At 45.5% G+C, this 13,924-nt stretch overlaps 1 long non-coding RNA gene across 2 annotated transcripts; it reads left to right on the top strand.

The window, feature by feature from the left end:
- Window positions 1–3,508: 3,508 nt before the first annotated feature.
- Window positions 3,509–11,710, top strand: LOC143837245 (uncharacterized). 2 transcript variants are annotated; one of them, XR_013230940.1, is made up of 4 exons: window positions 3,509–3,607; window positions 5,821–5,932; window positions 6,980–7,096; window positions 11,562–11,710. It is a non-coding gene; the product is annotated as an uncharacterized LOC143837245 (long non-coding RNA). The 2 variants fall into 2 exon arrangements; XR_013230939.1 differs by lacking the exon at window positions 11,562–11,710 and adding an exon at window positions 9,687–9,993.
- Window positions 11,711–13,924: the final 2,214 nt, after the last annotated feature.

Here is a 13,924-nt window from a genome sequence, read left to right as displayed (position 1 = left end):
GGAGGGATCCAAAGTTCCAGAATTGGCAGAGTGGCTTGCCAGAACAGGGACTTTTATACCATATTGGAGGGTGCTGTGTGCTAGAGATTGCTTGTACATAGGGTGGGCTGTCTCGCGATTGAGACAAATGGGTGCTAATAGCTCAGGAGATGGGTGCGGGTGGGGATTGATGGCTCTGAAGAAAGGAAACCATCTTAGTACAATGGGAAAGTTCCAGAGGCCTCAAGAGCCTAGCTAGCTGGGTGAAGGGAAATTTCCTTCTGGCAGAGTGGTTTAGGTTGAGTCACAGGTGTGAAAACAAAGACGCTGGGCAAGAGCCCTCAGGTGCAATGGACTCTCCTGGCACTGGCTTAGCAATACAATGGAGTGGGGGAGGAATGAATGCCGAGCACGAGGGTCACAGCTGTCAGGTCAGACCGGTGGCTTTGGTCAAGCTGAGAATGGAGTCTGGCCAGAATCCTGGCTTAGAGAACCTGGAATCTGGCTTTGGCAGTAGCCTAGACTGGTAGATGATGCCACAGGGTCATTGGGCACTGTATACCAGTACAGCGATGAGGAGTTCCATCATACATAACAATTTGTTTGTACTCCCTCGAGATTGAATGGCATGGGAAACATCTTGGGTTCAATGATTGTGTCCACATTAGGTAAAGGTAAAGGTGTCCCCTGTGCAAGCACCAGGTCATGTCTGACCCTCGGGGTGACGCCCTCCAGCGTTTTCATGGCAGACTCAATACGGGGTGGTTTGACAGTGCCTTCCCCAGTCATTACCGTTTACCCCCCAGCAAGCTGGGTACTCATTTTACTGACCTCGGAAGGATGGAAGGCTGAGTCGACCTTGAGCCGGCTGCTGGGATCGAACTCCCAGCCTCATGGTCAGAGCTTCACACAGCATGTCGGCTGCTTTACCACTCTGCACCACAAGAGGCTCTAACGTCCAAATTTTTAAGAGAATAATGGGCGACTAAATAATCCATTGTTAGCTGCAGTTAGCAGAGACCTTGCCATTTTAATACTAATGCACAGTATTCCTTAACTTGTACCTGTCAAAAGGACTGTTTGTCCACTGGCATTCCCCCAGTAATTACTTTCCTGAAGGCACCTTCTTTGGAGAGGACATTAATAGGACCCCATAAATCCAAGTCTCACCAAAACAGCAGGGCAGATAGAGGGGAGTCAGTAAGACATTTCCTGTTAGTTTGGTCATCTCTAACACACTAAGAGGAAGCGTTGTATTTTATCAGGAGCATCACAGTCTGTTCAGCCCCTTAATGTTTGCGACTGTTTGTGTTCTGCAAACCAGGCATACCGGTTTGTGGCTTGCCATCCACAAAGCAAACTGAACCTCATTTTTCATGTTCATGCCTATCCCTTGTCTCCACCTCATGTATTTGATGAGTCCCTTTCTCTTTTTTGCACAGGCACCTCCCTGGAATGTGAACTACGCAATTCCATTGGAAATTTCTGCAGTAGTGAAAAAGTACTTTGACCTGAAGGAGATACTTGCCTGACTATGGTGTTCCAACAATATGGGACTGCAGGTAGGTGCAGAGGATCCTCAACCAATCCAGGCCAAAGATTAGGGTATATCCTTGGTACAGCATTTATTCATTTACCTAAAATATCTGGAGCCCACCTCACATTACAGGCAATATGGTATCATGGTTACGAGAGAAGCTTCTAATCTGGAGAACCAAGTTTGATTTTACACTCCTCCACATGTAGCCAGCTGGGTGACCTTGGATCAGTCCCAGTTCTTTCAGAGCTCTCTCAGCTCTCCCAGTTCTTTCAGAGCTCTCTCACAGGGTATCTGTTGTGAGGAGACGAAGTAAAAGTGATTGTAAGCTGCTGTGAGACTTCTTCATTCCCTGGCATTTCTGCTGCCTTCAAGAGGTTCCACCAGCTGAAGAAGGGGATTCTTGTTTGCCATATTTCGCTTCTTTGGATACTTTTTATATTGTTATTCATGACAGTACCCTTTCCTCAAGTGATTCTGTTTCCCAAACACCAGGGAGATATTGTCCTTCTAGAGGCAATTAAAATTGTCAGAGAAGGTGCAGGGTTTGAGTGTGTCATCCTGACAGGTGGAGTAGGTATTTCTTTTAACCATGAAACTGGGATGGATGACACAACCAAAGGCAGAATAAGAATACAGGATGATCTTGACAGGCTTGAAAAGTGGGCTAAACTGAATAAAATGAAGTTCAATAGGGACAAATGTAACGTTCCGCATTTAGGTAGGAAAAACCAAATACACCAATATAGGATGGGGGAGACATGTCTTGGGAGTAGCATGTGCGAAAAGGATCTAGGAGTCTTAGTAGACCACACATTGAATATGAGTCAACAGTGTGACTCCGAGACTAAAAAGGCAAATGGGATTTTGGCTGTATCAAAAGAAGTATAGTGTTCAGATCGCACATGGCGATGCTTTATTCCGCTTGGGTTAGACCTCACTGGGAGTCCTGTGTTCAGTTTTGGGCACCCCACTGGAAGAGGGATATAGACAAGCTGGAGTGTGTCCAGAGGAGGGCAATGAAAACGGTGAGGGGTTTAGAGACCAAGTTGTACAAGGAAAAGTTGGGCGAGCTTGGTCTGTTTAGCCTGAAGAGAAGATAACAAAGAGGTCATATGACAAACAAGTCAAATACAAATATTAAAACAGTCCTAAAAATGAAAACAACCAAACATATCTCAATAGCAGCATCATTACAGTAATACTAGAGATGACAGCTTGCTGTACTGCCAGTTCATTGATGTTAACTCCCAGCTGGCAGAGGGTAACTTTGTTCAAGGAAGGGCATGGATGATGTTAATGTCCTTATCCTGGCCTCAACCAGGTGCCTGGTGGAAGAGCTTGATCTTGCAAGCCCTCTTGCAAGCCGTCAGAGCCCTCAGCTCTTTTGGGAGCTCATTCCACTAGGCAGAGGCCAAGACCAAAAAGACCTGGACCTGGTCCAGGCCAGGAAAGCTTCCCTTGGGCTCGGGGCAACCAACCTGCTGGTATTCAAAGACTGCTCTCCAGGAGGCTTGGCAGACAGATGGTCTCTCAAATACACTAGACCCAGACAGCAAATGGCCTTAAAGGTTAAAACCAATGCTGTGAATTGGACCTGGAATTCAACTGATAACCAGTTCAACAGCCACAGCATCAGCTGGATGTGGACTTTCTAGGGTTTTTTGGTGAGGACCCTGGCAGTCGCATTTTGTACCAGTTGCCATTTCTGGGTCAGAGACAAGGGTAGGCCCACGTAGAGCAAGTTGCAGAAGTCTAATCTGGAGGTGATCATCATGATCACTGTGGCTAGGTGCTCCAGGGCCAGATAGGGCATTAGTAGCCTAACCTGATGAAGGTGGAAAACACCATTTGGGTTACTTGAACAATCTGCACTTCTACTGAAAGGGAAGTGTCGAAGATCACACCCACATTTCTGATGGATTGAGAACACAAGGAAGTTGAAGCAAGCTGGCTGCAGAGTCTGTAACCAAAGTAACAAGCAGGAAATGCAAGGAAGCAACAAAATGCATTGCACAGTTATTTTGTTATTAGTTCATCTTTGGAGCCAGTCAAGAGCCTTGGTAGCCATTGAGAACTCCTGCTTGAGTGGTAGGTATGGTTGGAGATTTAACTTTTATCCTTATGCACTAAGTACCTGGGTTTTTAGTATACCTTGTAAGACTCTTTTAGTATCTTATTTTATTTTATTTTATTTTTATTTTGTTACATTTCTATACTGTCCTCCCTTGAGGATCAGGGCAGTTTACAATAAAGCTTGTAGCTCTCAGTGGGGTGTGATGCTAATACATTACAGAGAACAGAGCTTTATACATATAATATTTAACATAACAGTACCAGGAAATATATCAGTCCTTCTGAACTTAACATTTTGAATGCAATAGCATTTTACAGTCATAACTGTGTAACACTTACCTTTTGACTATTCACCTGTGAGTGCTGCTTTCATTTGATGGTTGCCGGGTCAGGAGTCGCCTTATGATTCTGTCTGTTGGGCGATTGTTGGTATTTGGTCATTGGGAGGGGGCTTCTGGGTTGGTGTGGCCCTCTTGGCCTCAACCAATGGTTTGGCAGAAGAACTCCATTTTGCAGGCTCTGTCGACTGTTTCAGTTCTGGCAGAGCCCTGATCTTGTCTGGGAGCTTGTTCCACCAAGTGGAAGCCAGGATGGAGAAAGCCCTGACTCTGGTGGTGGCCAAATGCACTTCCTTCAGGTCAAGGATCTCCAGTTTGTTGGTATATATAGAAATCTAAATAAATAAATAAATAAATAAATAAATAAATAAATAAATAAATAAATAAATAAATAAATAAATAAATAAATAAATATATGGAGTGGAATGGGGGGCATATTCAGAGAGATGGTCCATCAAGTATGCAAGGTCCAAACTGCATATGGCCTTGAAGGTGATTACCAAGACCTTAAGCCTGATCTGGTATTCAATAAATAACCAGTGCAGATGTTGGAGCGTGGACAGAATGTGGTCCTCCAGATTTTTCCTGTGATGACCCTGGCTGATGCATTCTGTACCAATTGCAGTTTCCAGAGCAGGGATAAGGGTAGGCATGCAGAGAGCGAGTTGCAGAAATATATTCTAGAGGTGACTATTGCCTGGATCACTGTAGTTAGGTATTCTGGAGCCGGATAGGGTATTAGTAGCTTAGTTTGGTGAAGCTGGAAGAACACTGGCCTTGCTACATTTGTGACCTGTTCCTCCATGGAAAGGGAGGCATCAAAGGTCACATCCAAATTCCTGGCTGAGTGTGCCACTGAAAGTTGCATCCCATCCAGGCAGAACAATCATGCTTACTCACTGGACCCTTTCTACGGAACCACATGACCTCCATCTTCAATGAGTTGAGTTTCAGATGGCTCTGCTTGAGCCATCCTGTCACTGCTTCCAGAAATCTGGCTAATGAGTCTGTGGGTGAATGAGAGCGGCCATCCATCAGGATGAAGAGCTAGGTGTCACCAGCATATTGATGACATCCCAATCCGAAACTGTAGACCAGCTGGGCTAGAGGGCGCATAAAGACGTTAAATAGAAATGGTGAGAGAACCACTCCCTGCGACATCCTGCATGGCAGATGGCAGTGCTGAGATTGGTTGTAACCTCTGCCTGTAACCCTGGAGGCAGGAGATCAGCCATTGTAGGGCTGTCCCATGTATCCCAGCATTGTCAAGGCATTGAGCTAGCAGCTCATGGTCAACTTTGTCAAACACTGCTGTGAGGTCTAGTTATGCGAGCAGTGCTGACCCTCGGTCTAGCTCATTGTGCAGGTCATCCATCAGGGTGTCTAGTTCCCTTTCAAACTCATGGCCCGGCTGGAAGCTATGTCCAGGACTGAAGCTTCTTTCAGGAATGCTGCTAATTGGACCGTGGCAGCCTTTTCCAGTACCTCTCCTAGAAACGCTGGGTGCAAGACAGGGCAGTAGTTGGCAGGTTCCCTTGGGCCCAAAGATGGTTATTTCAGTGTTGTGATGTTATTTTCCATGTCCTGAAAGGCAGGATGTCTGTACAATTTAGACAACTGATAAAAATATGCACTACGCCTATAGGCCATTCTTGAAAAAAAAAATCAGATGCACCATACTGTCTTAGGCATTAGACTGGATGTCTTTCATCCCACACTGGGTCTTCCTCAGAGGTCTACTTTTTGACACACATCTTTGGATAAAATAAAAAGTACACAAAGCAGACAGTAAAATAAACACCAGCTAGACTGGAAAATGTCTTGCTGTATTAAAAAGGGAATAAACCCCAGGAAATACAATTTTGGTTAACAATGATAATATCTTTGCAGGCACTTCAGTTACCGAAGAAAAAGTTTTTGCACTCCTCCTTACGTGGTGCACTTCCCATCACCATGGAAAACTTCTTCAGGCTCTTCCTCTTCTCTCTGCTTCTCTCTACAGGTAGGATTACAGCTGTTAGTAGCTGAGACCGTGCTCAGTTATATCCCAGGAAAAGGAGTCCAATCCGTATCTGTTGTTAGATCATTTTGGTATTCCAAACAGTGGTTTCAAAATTAGGGTTGCCAGTTCCTGGTTGACAAATTCCTAAATGCTGGGGGTAGGGTTTGGGGTGTAGGACTCCCAACTCCAAGTTGAGAAATTCCTGGAGGTTTGGGTATAGAGCTTGGGGAAAATGGGTTTTGTGAAGATGAGGGACCTCAGCCAGCCATAATACTATAGGATCCCACCTTTCAAAGAAGCCATTTTTCATAGGGAAGCAACTCTGTAGGTCGGAGAACAGTTATAATTCCAGCAGTCCTCCATACTCCTTCATTAGAAGCTTTTTTGGGAGGAGATTGGATGAGCGGCTGCCAGGAGTGTAGAACTTTTAAGTCCCTGAGAAGGTGGGAGGCTGGAATGGATGGCCCTTGGTGATCTCTTCCATATCTGTGAGATTCTGTGATTCTGAGTCATCTAGAGCAGGGGTAGTCAACCTGTGGACCTCCAGATGTCCATGGGCTACAATTCCCATGAGAATGGGAATTGTAGTCCATGAACATCTGGAGGACCACAGGTTGACTACCCCTGTTCTAGAGATTATTTATGAGCGGATGTCTCCAGCTTGCATTCATTCTACACACTCTTGAACCATCTGAACTTGTACCTCTCAAAATGACTGCTTGTCCATGGTCATTTCCCCAACAACTACTTTCCTGAGGGCACCTTCCTTGGAGGGGACACAAAAAGGACCTTATAAATGCAATCTTCACCAAAACTGCAAGAAGGAAAGAGTCAGCCAGAAATTTCCTGGCAGGGATTTGCTGTTATCACGAGCTTCACAAGCATAACCAGTTTGTCTAGCCCCTAAATGTTTGTGAATGTTTGTGGCTCGTGAATCGGGCAATGCCATGAACTATGAAACAAACTGAACCTCATTTCCCATGTTTGTGTCTATCCCTGTTCTCCATCCCATATATTTTGTGAGTCCCTTTCTGGTTTTTTGCACAGGTGCCTCCCTGGAATGTGAAATGTGCAGTGCCGCTGGTAATTTCTGCAACAGCCAGAAAATACTTTGTCCTCGAGGAGATACCTGTATGACTGTGGTGTATATGGGGGGACATGCAGGTAGGCAAAGAGGATCCTCAACCAATTCTGGCCAAAGTTCAGGGCAGTGGTCCCCAACCTGCGGGCTGCGGCCCGGCGCCGGGCCGCAAAGGCCATGGCGCCGGGCCGCGGCTCCCTCTCCCCGCCCCCCCCGCAGTAAAAAACTTCTTTGCAAGCGTGCGGCCCGGGAAGCTTCTTACTGCGGGAGGGCGGGGAGAGGGAATCAGGGCCGGGCCGCGCCCATGCAGGCCACGCCCGCGTGGGCCGATACGCGGGCGCGGCCCGATCCGCGGGCGCGGCCCGATCCTAATAAAGGTTGGGGACCACTGGTTTAGGGCATAAACTTGGCCTAGCATTTGTTCATTTAACTAAAATATCTGTAGATCATCTTCCGTATGGTGGCATAGTTAGGATAGGCAGACTGTAATCTAGAAAGCGAGGTTTGATTCTCCACTCCTCCTCCACATCCAGGCAGCTTGGTGACCTGGGGCGAGTGACAATTCTCACAAGGTACCTCTTCAAGAGCTGCCCAAATCTAGCCCAGCCTTTCTCAACTTTTTTTTTACTGTTGAAAAACTCTTGAAACATTCTTCAGAGCGATCCTGCAGAATATGATTGGGAAGCATAGCTGGATAAGTGCCTACCCAGGGACCTTCCCCTTCCCACCCACTCCTGGTCCATCATTGGCCATTTTGAGGGGGGGGGTCATAGTACCCAATAAATGTTTAACACATTTTAAACATACATGAAACGTTAATTAATTCCCACTCATTTGGGAAAGGCTTCCAGGACAATCAAGAAAGCCGAGGATTTCCTGAAACCCTGGTTGAGAAAGCCTGATCTAGTCCCTATAACTTATTGTAGAATAATAAATGAAAGAAGTACTTGAAAAATAGGAAGCGTTGTAGAGACCATCCACTCCAATGGCCTACTCTTTTCAGTATCCCTGACAAAAAATCATCCAACACTGCTTAAACATCTCCAGTGAAAGAGAATATACATGATCCTTGGGCAAGGGAGTCTACAGAAAAGTCCTTCTTGTTTAAAAAGCTTTCCCTAATATCCAGCTTACACATCCCCGCCTGTAATTTGAACCCATTGTTATGAGTCTTTTCCTGGGCCTATTCCACACACATTGGACCATGAACTTTCAATGCACTTTCAAAACAGATTTTTCCTGTTCCGCACAGGAAAATCCAGCTGCAAAAGCACGTTGAAAGTGCATTATCCAATCCGTGCAGAATGGGCCCTGGTTTCCAAACTATCTTCTCTCCTCTAACTACTATCTTCTCTCCTCTAACTTTGGCCTTTGACTTTTATTCACTGGCAGGCTCATAGAGGAGATCCTCCCTTGGGTCCCCTGATCCCAAAAATAAACAGACTTCCAGGTGGTCCTTGACATGGTATTGTGCTCAAACGAACAGCCAGCAGAGAGTTCGAGCTCTTCTGCTGCAGACCAACCTGGTTACACACCTCAAATAAGACAGCCAGATAAGTAATTGTGACATGACAAGCCGTCATCATCATCATCTCCAATCCGTTAGGAAGGGTCAAATGTCACATTGAATTACGATATTGATAGTATTTCCACATGCTACTAAGTATCTGTATACACTCACAGTCATTTAGCTCTAAAGAGACTGGCTATTTAGCAGGTAAAAAAATAAGTCAACATGCAACTAAGTGTGCATCCCATGAAAGTGAGCTTTCAGTGCCAATTGTTGGCTCCTCTCTCCCTCTCCACGTATAGCATTTGCCACACTCAGGGGTGCAAAGAGATCTGCAATGTGGCAATCTAGGCGTTGAGGCTGCTTATCTACTAGAATGGAATCAATGCAGCTCAATGCAGGATCAGCCTAAAGCAGTGGTTCTCAAGGTGGGGGTTGTGACCGCTCAAGGGGTCATTCAGCCCTTTCCTGGGGGTCACCTCATGGAAGCTGCGGAGATCACTGAGGCTGTGTGGAGGAGGTGAGCACTGTGGCATGCAAAAGCAGTGGCAGTGTAAGCACATGTGTGCCCGCACACGTGCCCACGTGCACCCACATGTGTGCCCATGCCCATGCTAACGTCGCCCCTGCTGTAGGGAACACGGCATTAGGGCAGTTGAGAACCTCTGGCCTAAAGCATTCATGATCAGACTGCTACTGTTTAAAGGCTGCCAATAAGGGGGAGCTCCCCACCTCATCATATAATATGTTGATGTCATTTCCCCTAGGTGGATAAGGGAAAGCCATTACTTTTGAGCAGCATGGATATATTGCAAGGAATGATACCTTAATTCAATCCATGGCATTTGTGCTGCCTTTGAGAGGATCCACCAGCTGAAGAACGGAATTCTTGTTTGCCATATTTCACGTCTTAGGAGTCTTTTTGTATTGTTATTCAGGATAGGGCCCTTTCCTTAAGGGATTCTGTTTCCCAAATACAAGGGAAATGTATGGCAATATTGTTCTTCTAGAGGCAATAACAATTTTCAGAGCAGGGTTTTGAGTGGGTCATTCTGAAAGGTGGCATAGGTATTTCTTTACATCATGAAACTGGCCTGGATGAACTTCTTTTGGTGTTGTTACTAACCTCAGGTCTCACCTTTGCTTTTTATTCCCATGGACAGGGAATTATACCTGGACATCGAAGCAATGCGTCTTTCGATCTATGTGTTCTAATACAACGTTAGATATAGGACCCAATGCTGTAATTAAAGAACTTACATGCAGCAAAGCTCTGGCTTCATCAGGATCTGTCCTCATGGCCCTCTCAGGGCTCCTAGTCTTAAAAGTCCTCTTCTGAAGGATCTCTCAAAGCATTGGATGGATTTTCATCAAGGGGTGATATTAGGGTGCTGTCCACTTCCACATATTTACCCCCCAAAACAGCAGGAGATGCAGTAATACAACACACACAGCAAAGAAAAACTATATGGAACATGAATTAAAAACAACTTTTTTCTTTCTTGCTTGAAGCTGTTATTTATTTTGCATGCAGAAAATATAAAATGTTTCAGTGTACTCCCTTTCCAGTTATATTGTACAGAGTACGACACAAATTATACCTGCTTAGGTGTAATCAGTCCCATCTACTGCGGGAGAATTGGGGTTTTCATGGCTTTAACCTACAGGCCTCTCCAGTAAGAGCCCTGGAAGACTAATGGATGGGTTTGCTATATGGGTTTCCAACAAACTGAATGTTAGGTGTGAAGATCTCTTTAAAATCTCAGCTGATGGCAGTCCTTTTTCAATGGGGAAAAAGAGATTTTTGTCAATATTTATTTCTACCTGGGAAAAAGAAAGCAGAAGAATACTTGGTTTGAGCTAGAATATTATACTTCATTATTCTCGTTAGAATTATCTGAAGCAAAGGTTTTTTTTAATGGGGGACTTCAATGCTAAATGAGGCCAAAAGACTCCTTCCCAGAGAATAAATAGACGACCACTTTTAAAGATCCAGATTATGAATTTGGATGTTATCATCTCCCACAAATATCAAAAGATCAACTCTTGGGGGATTTACACACCCTTTAAAAATAATGACATCACCAACATGCAGTATCTGAGCTGGCTACATCCTCCATTTCAAAGCACTAGTTTTTAAATCCCAAAATGTGGATTCACCAACATATGCAGTGCCAGGTAATGAAGAGCAACCAGCAAGCCACCAGAAAAAAAAATGTAGGGACGTGAAGAGGCTATCTCTGCCTCCAGTGTCTCGCCTTCACACCAGCCTCCCTTTCCCTTCTCCTGGGGATGGGAGGTTTTTTTTTTTTAAGTGAACTGCCTGGAGCAACGAATAGGTGTTCAATTGTGCAGGCAAAGGCAAAAAAAAAATTCCCCCCAAAGTTGTAGCATAAAGTATGCCTCTCCAAGGTTCCCTCTCCCCCCTCCCCCAATGAGGAATGAGATTTATTTTTAAAAGCAGTATGACTCGTGATTCCATAAGGGGTGAAAATAAAGAAGCAATATGCATCTATGATTAGATGCATAGGCATTTCAAAGGAGAAGTATTGATTTTAAAAAAATAGCAGGCATCACAGGCCCTTTAAAGCATGGAGAAAGGGGATTGGCTGCCTGCCTTGACTGACAGGTGAAAGAGAGTCACGTATAAAAAAATATTGCTCTCTTATGCCATTTCCATCAGCACTTCTAGAGGGGGATAGCAGCAGAGAAGAGCGAGACAGTAAAAAAGTGAGGAGAGGTCCGGGAGACGCGATTATATGTAGCCTTATGCCACTCAGCTGGCGTAATGCTATTTTTAAAGTTGTGCAGAAATGCCCTTCAACTTCTCTGGTTTCTGCCTTATAAAATTTGCTTTGAAACAAAGTCTTTATAGTCTCAATGGAGCTTTTAATGGTGACCAGCCAGGGGAATTTATTTTTTTGGTGGGTACCAAAGCTATTGACAATATTCTGGTTTGTTCAGAATTATTAACTTTGGTGAAGAATTTCCAAATTCACCCATACTTAGAAGGTGACCGTCTTCCTCTGTTCCTACAGCTGGACTTTTCAACTATTCAGTTACATCTTGAAAGGTTGCACCAGACTAGACTTGACTCTGCAAACCAGAAGAGTTGTAGAATAAAGTGGTCCCGGAGTCTTCAGTGAAACAACAAAAGAGGGAACAAAGTAAATCAGCCTGAATACACAAGCTAGGAACCTGTAAGGTTGAGCAGCAACTGAATATATTAAATATTACAATTCAAATATGTATTTCAATACATGTACACACATAACATTTTAAGACGACATATATCATGCATTACTGGACAAATCCAAAGCATTCTGACACATGGATAATTGACAAAAAAAACAAACAAACAGAAAACCAAACACGTTTCAACCACATGTGGACAGATGTGTTATGCCTTGGTCTGCCCCACACGTATGGTAAAGCACCACAATGCTGACTGGGGCATTTGTTGCTCCCTCTGGGCTACTGTAGGCCAAGGAGGAGATGCACCTTCTAAGCCCGGCTCCTCCCTGTCCACACGGGCTATGTGGGGGGGGGAGCTCTAGGGGTTATTTTTCAGGAACGTGGGATTGCATGGAACACAATCCCACATTCCCACAAAATAAAAATAAATGCCCAGTCTGCCCTGCAGCACGGATAAGCACTTCAAAACTGACTAGGGAATTCTGTGCCCCCTCTGAGCTACTGTAGGGCAGGGAGGAGCTGGGCCTTCCAGGCCACGGCTCTTCCCTGTCCACACCAGCCTGCTGCGGGACAGGCCCCCACAGTGGGTTAAGGGAACTCATAAGATTCCTCATACCTTAGCCAGGGGCTTCTGGGGCCTCATTTGTGCCAGGCCCAGGTGGGCGGCAGTCTGGCAGCAACATCATTTAAAAATGGGAATTTGCCCTATTTCCATATGACTGCCCTCTCAGCCTTTTCCACCCATGCAGAATTGGCCATCGTGTAAAAAAAGAAAAGGGTTTAAGAACTTTGTTATCCAGAAGAAGAAGGCCTATTTGAGAGAATTGTGGGGAATAATGATTCAAGTAGCCAATGAGACAAACTCAGCCATTATAATTATAATTATTATCATTATTCAATTTATTTCCTGTAACTCCGTACAGGCTCGTGGCGGGTAACAATAGTCTTAAAATTCCCCATTAAAACCCGCATTAAAAGACTATAAAAATACCCAACACGGCGGAAAATACCACCCTCCCCTACCCGAACAAGGGCATTGGGGGATGGAGGGTGATGATGACTACTTCAAACCCCCCAGGGGGGCAATGTTCTTCCTTGCCAATCCCAGCCTCAACCATAGACCTGGTGGAACAGCTCCATTTTACAGGCCCTGTGGAACGTTGACAGCTCCCGCAGGGCCCGCAGCTCACCCAGGAGCTCATTCCACCAGGTGGGGGGCAGGACAGAGAAAGCCCTGGCCCTGATGGGACTAGGCGCACTTCTCTGTGACTGGGAATGATCAGTGGGTTTTCTCCCTCAGAGCGTAGAGCACTGCGGGGCACATAGGGCGACAGGTGGTCCCTCAGGTATGTGGGTCCCAACCCGCGTAACGCCTTAAAGGTTAAAACCAAAACCTTGAACCAGATCCGGACAGCAATTGGCAACCAGTGCAGCTGCCTCAGCACCGGCTGGATGTTGGCCCTCCAAGGTGTGGCAGTGAGGACCCTAGCAGCTGCATTTTGCACTAGCTGAAGTTTCCGGATCAAGGACAAGGGCAGGCCTGCGTAGAGCGAGTTACAGAAATCTAATCTGGAAGTGACTGTCGCATGGATCACTGTAGCCAGATGGTCAGGGAACATTTAGGGCGCTAGTAGCCGGGCCTGGCGAAGGTGGAAGAATGCCTGGCCTGCTAGTCTCTTGACCTGCGCCTCCATAGTCAGGGAGGCATCGACGGTCACCCCCAAATTCCTGGCTTGGGGCGCAATGGTAAGTGAGAAGTGCATCCTGAGGATAAGGGCTCCTTCTGTACTTTGAAGCCACCCCAGAATCCTTTGTGCTCAAATGAGCATTGCCCCCTAACCCTTCTCAATAACCATGATTAAGCTGAACTTTAGGTTATGCAAAGCAGCTTTGGACTGATAAATTTGGCAGCTCATATTAAACCCATCTTTAGACACTGAAGGAGTATCTCACCATACAAAACTAAGCATGCTTTGAGATGTTTGAGCTGTGACTTACTACTTAGATGTCTCCATGGGCCTTTGATATCAGTCATGAATCTCGGAATCAAAGGGAGTGGTTTTAGAATTGATCAGTTTAATGGCAGGGGCTCCTGGGAATTGTAGTCCATGGACATCTGGAGGGCCACAGTTTGACTACCCCTGGTTTAATAGAATGAAGGGTTGTGTGTGTGTGTGTGATTCCTTCATGAAGAGATTCCTCCAAC

This window comes from Paroedura picta, chromosome 5 (genome assembly GCF_049243985.1).
Source record: "Paroedura picta isolate Pp20150507F chromosome 5, Ppicta_v3.0, whole genome shotgun sequence".
Taxonomy (NCBI): Eukaryota; Metazoa; Chordata; class Lepidosauria; order Squamata; family Gekkonidae; genus Paroedura; species Paroedura picta.
The sequence above is the reverse complement of the archived record's forward strand: the minus strand, read 5'-3'. Positions and strand labels throughout refer to the sequence as shown.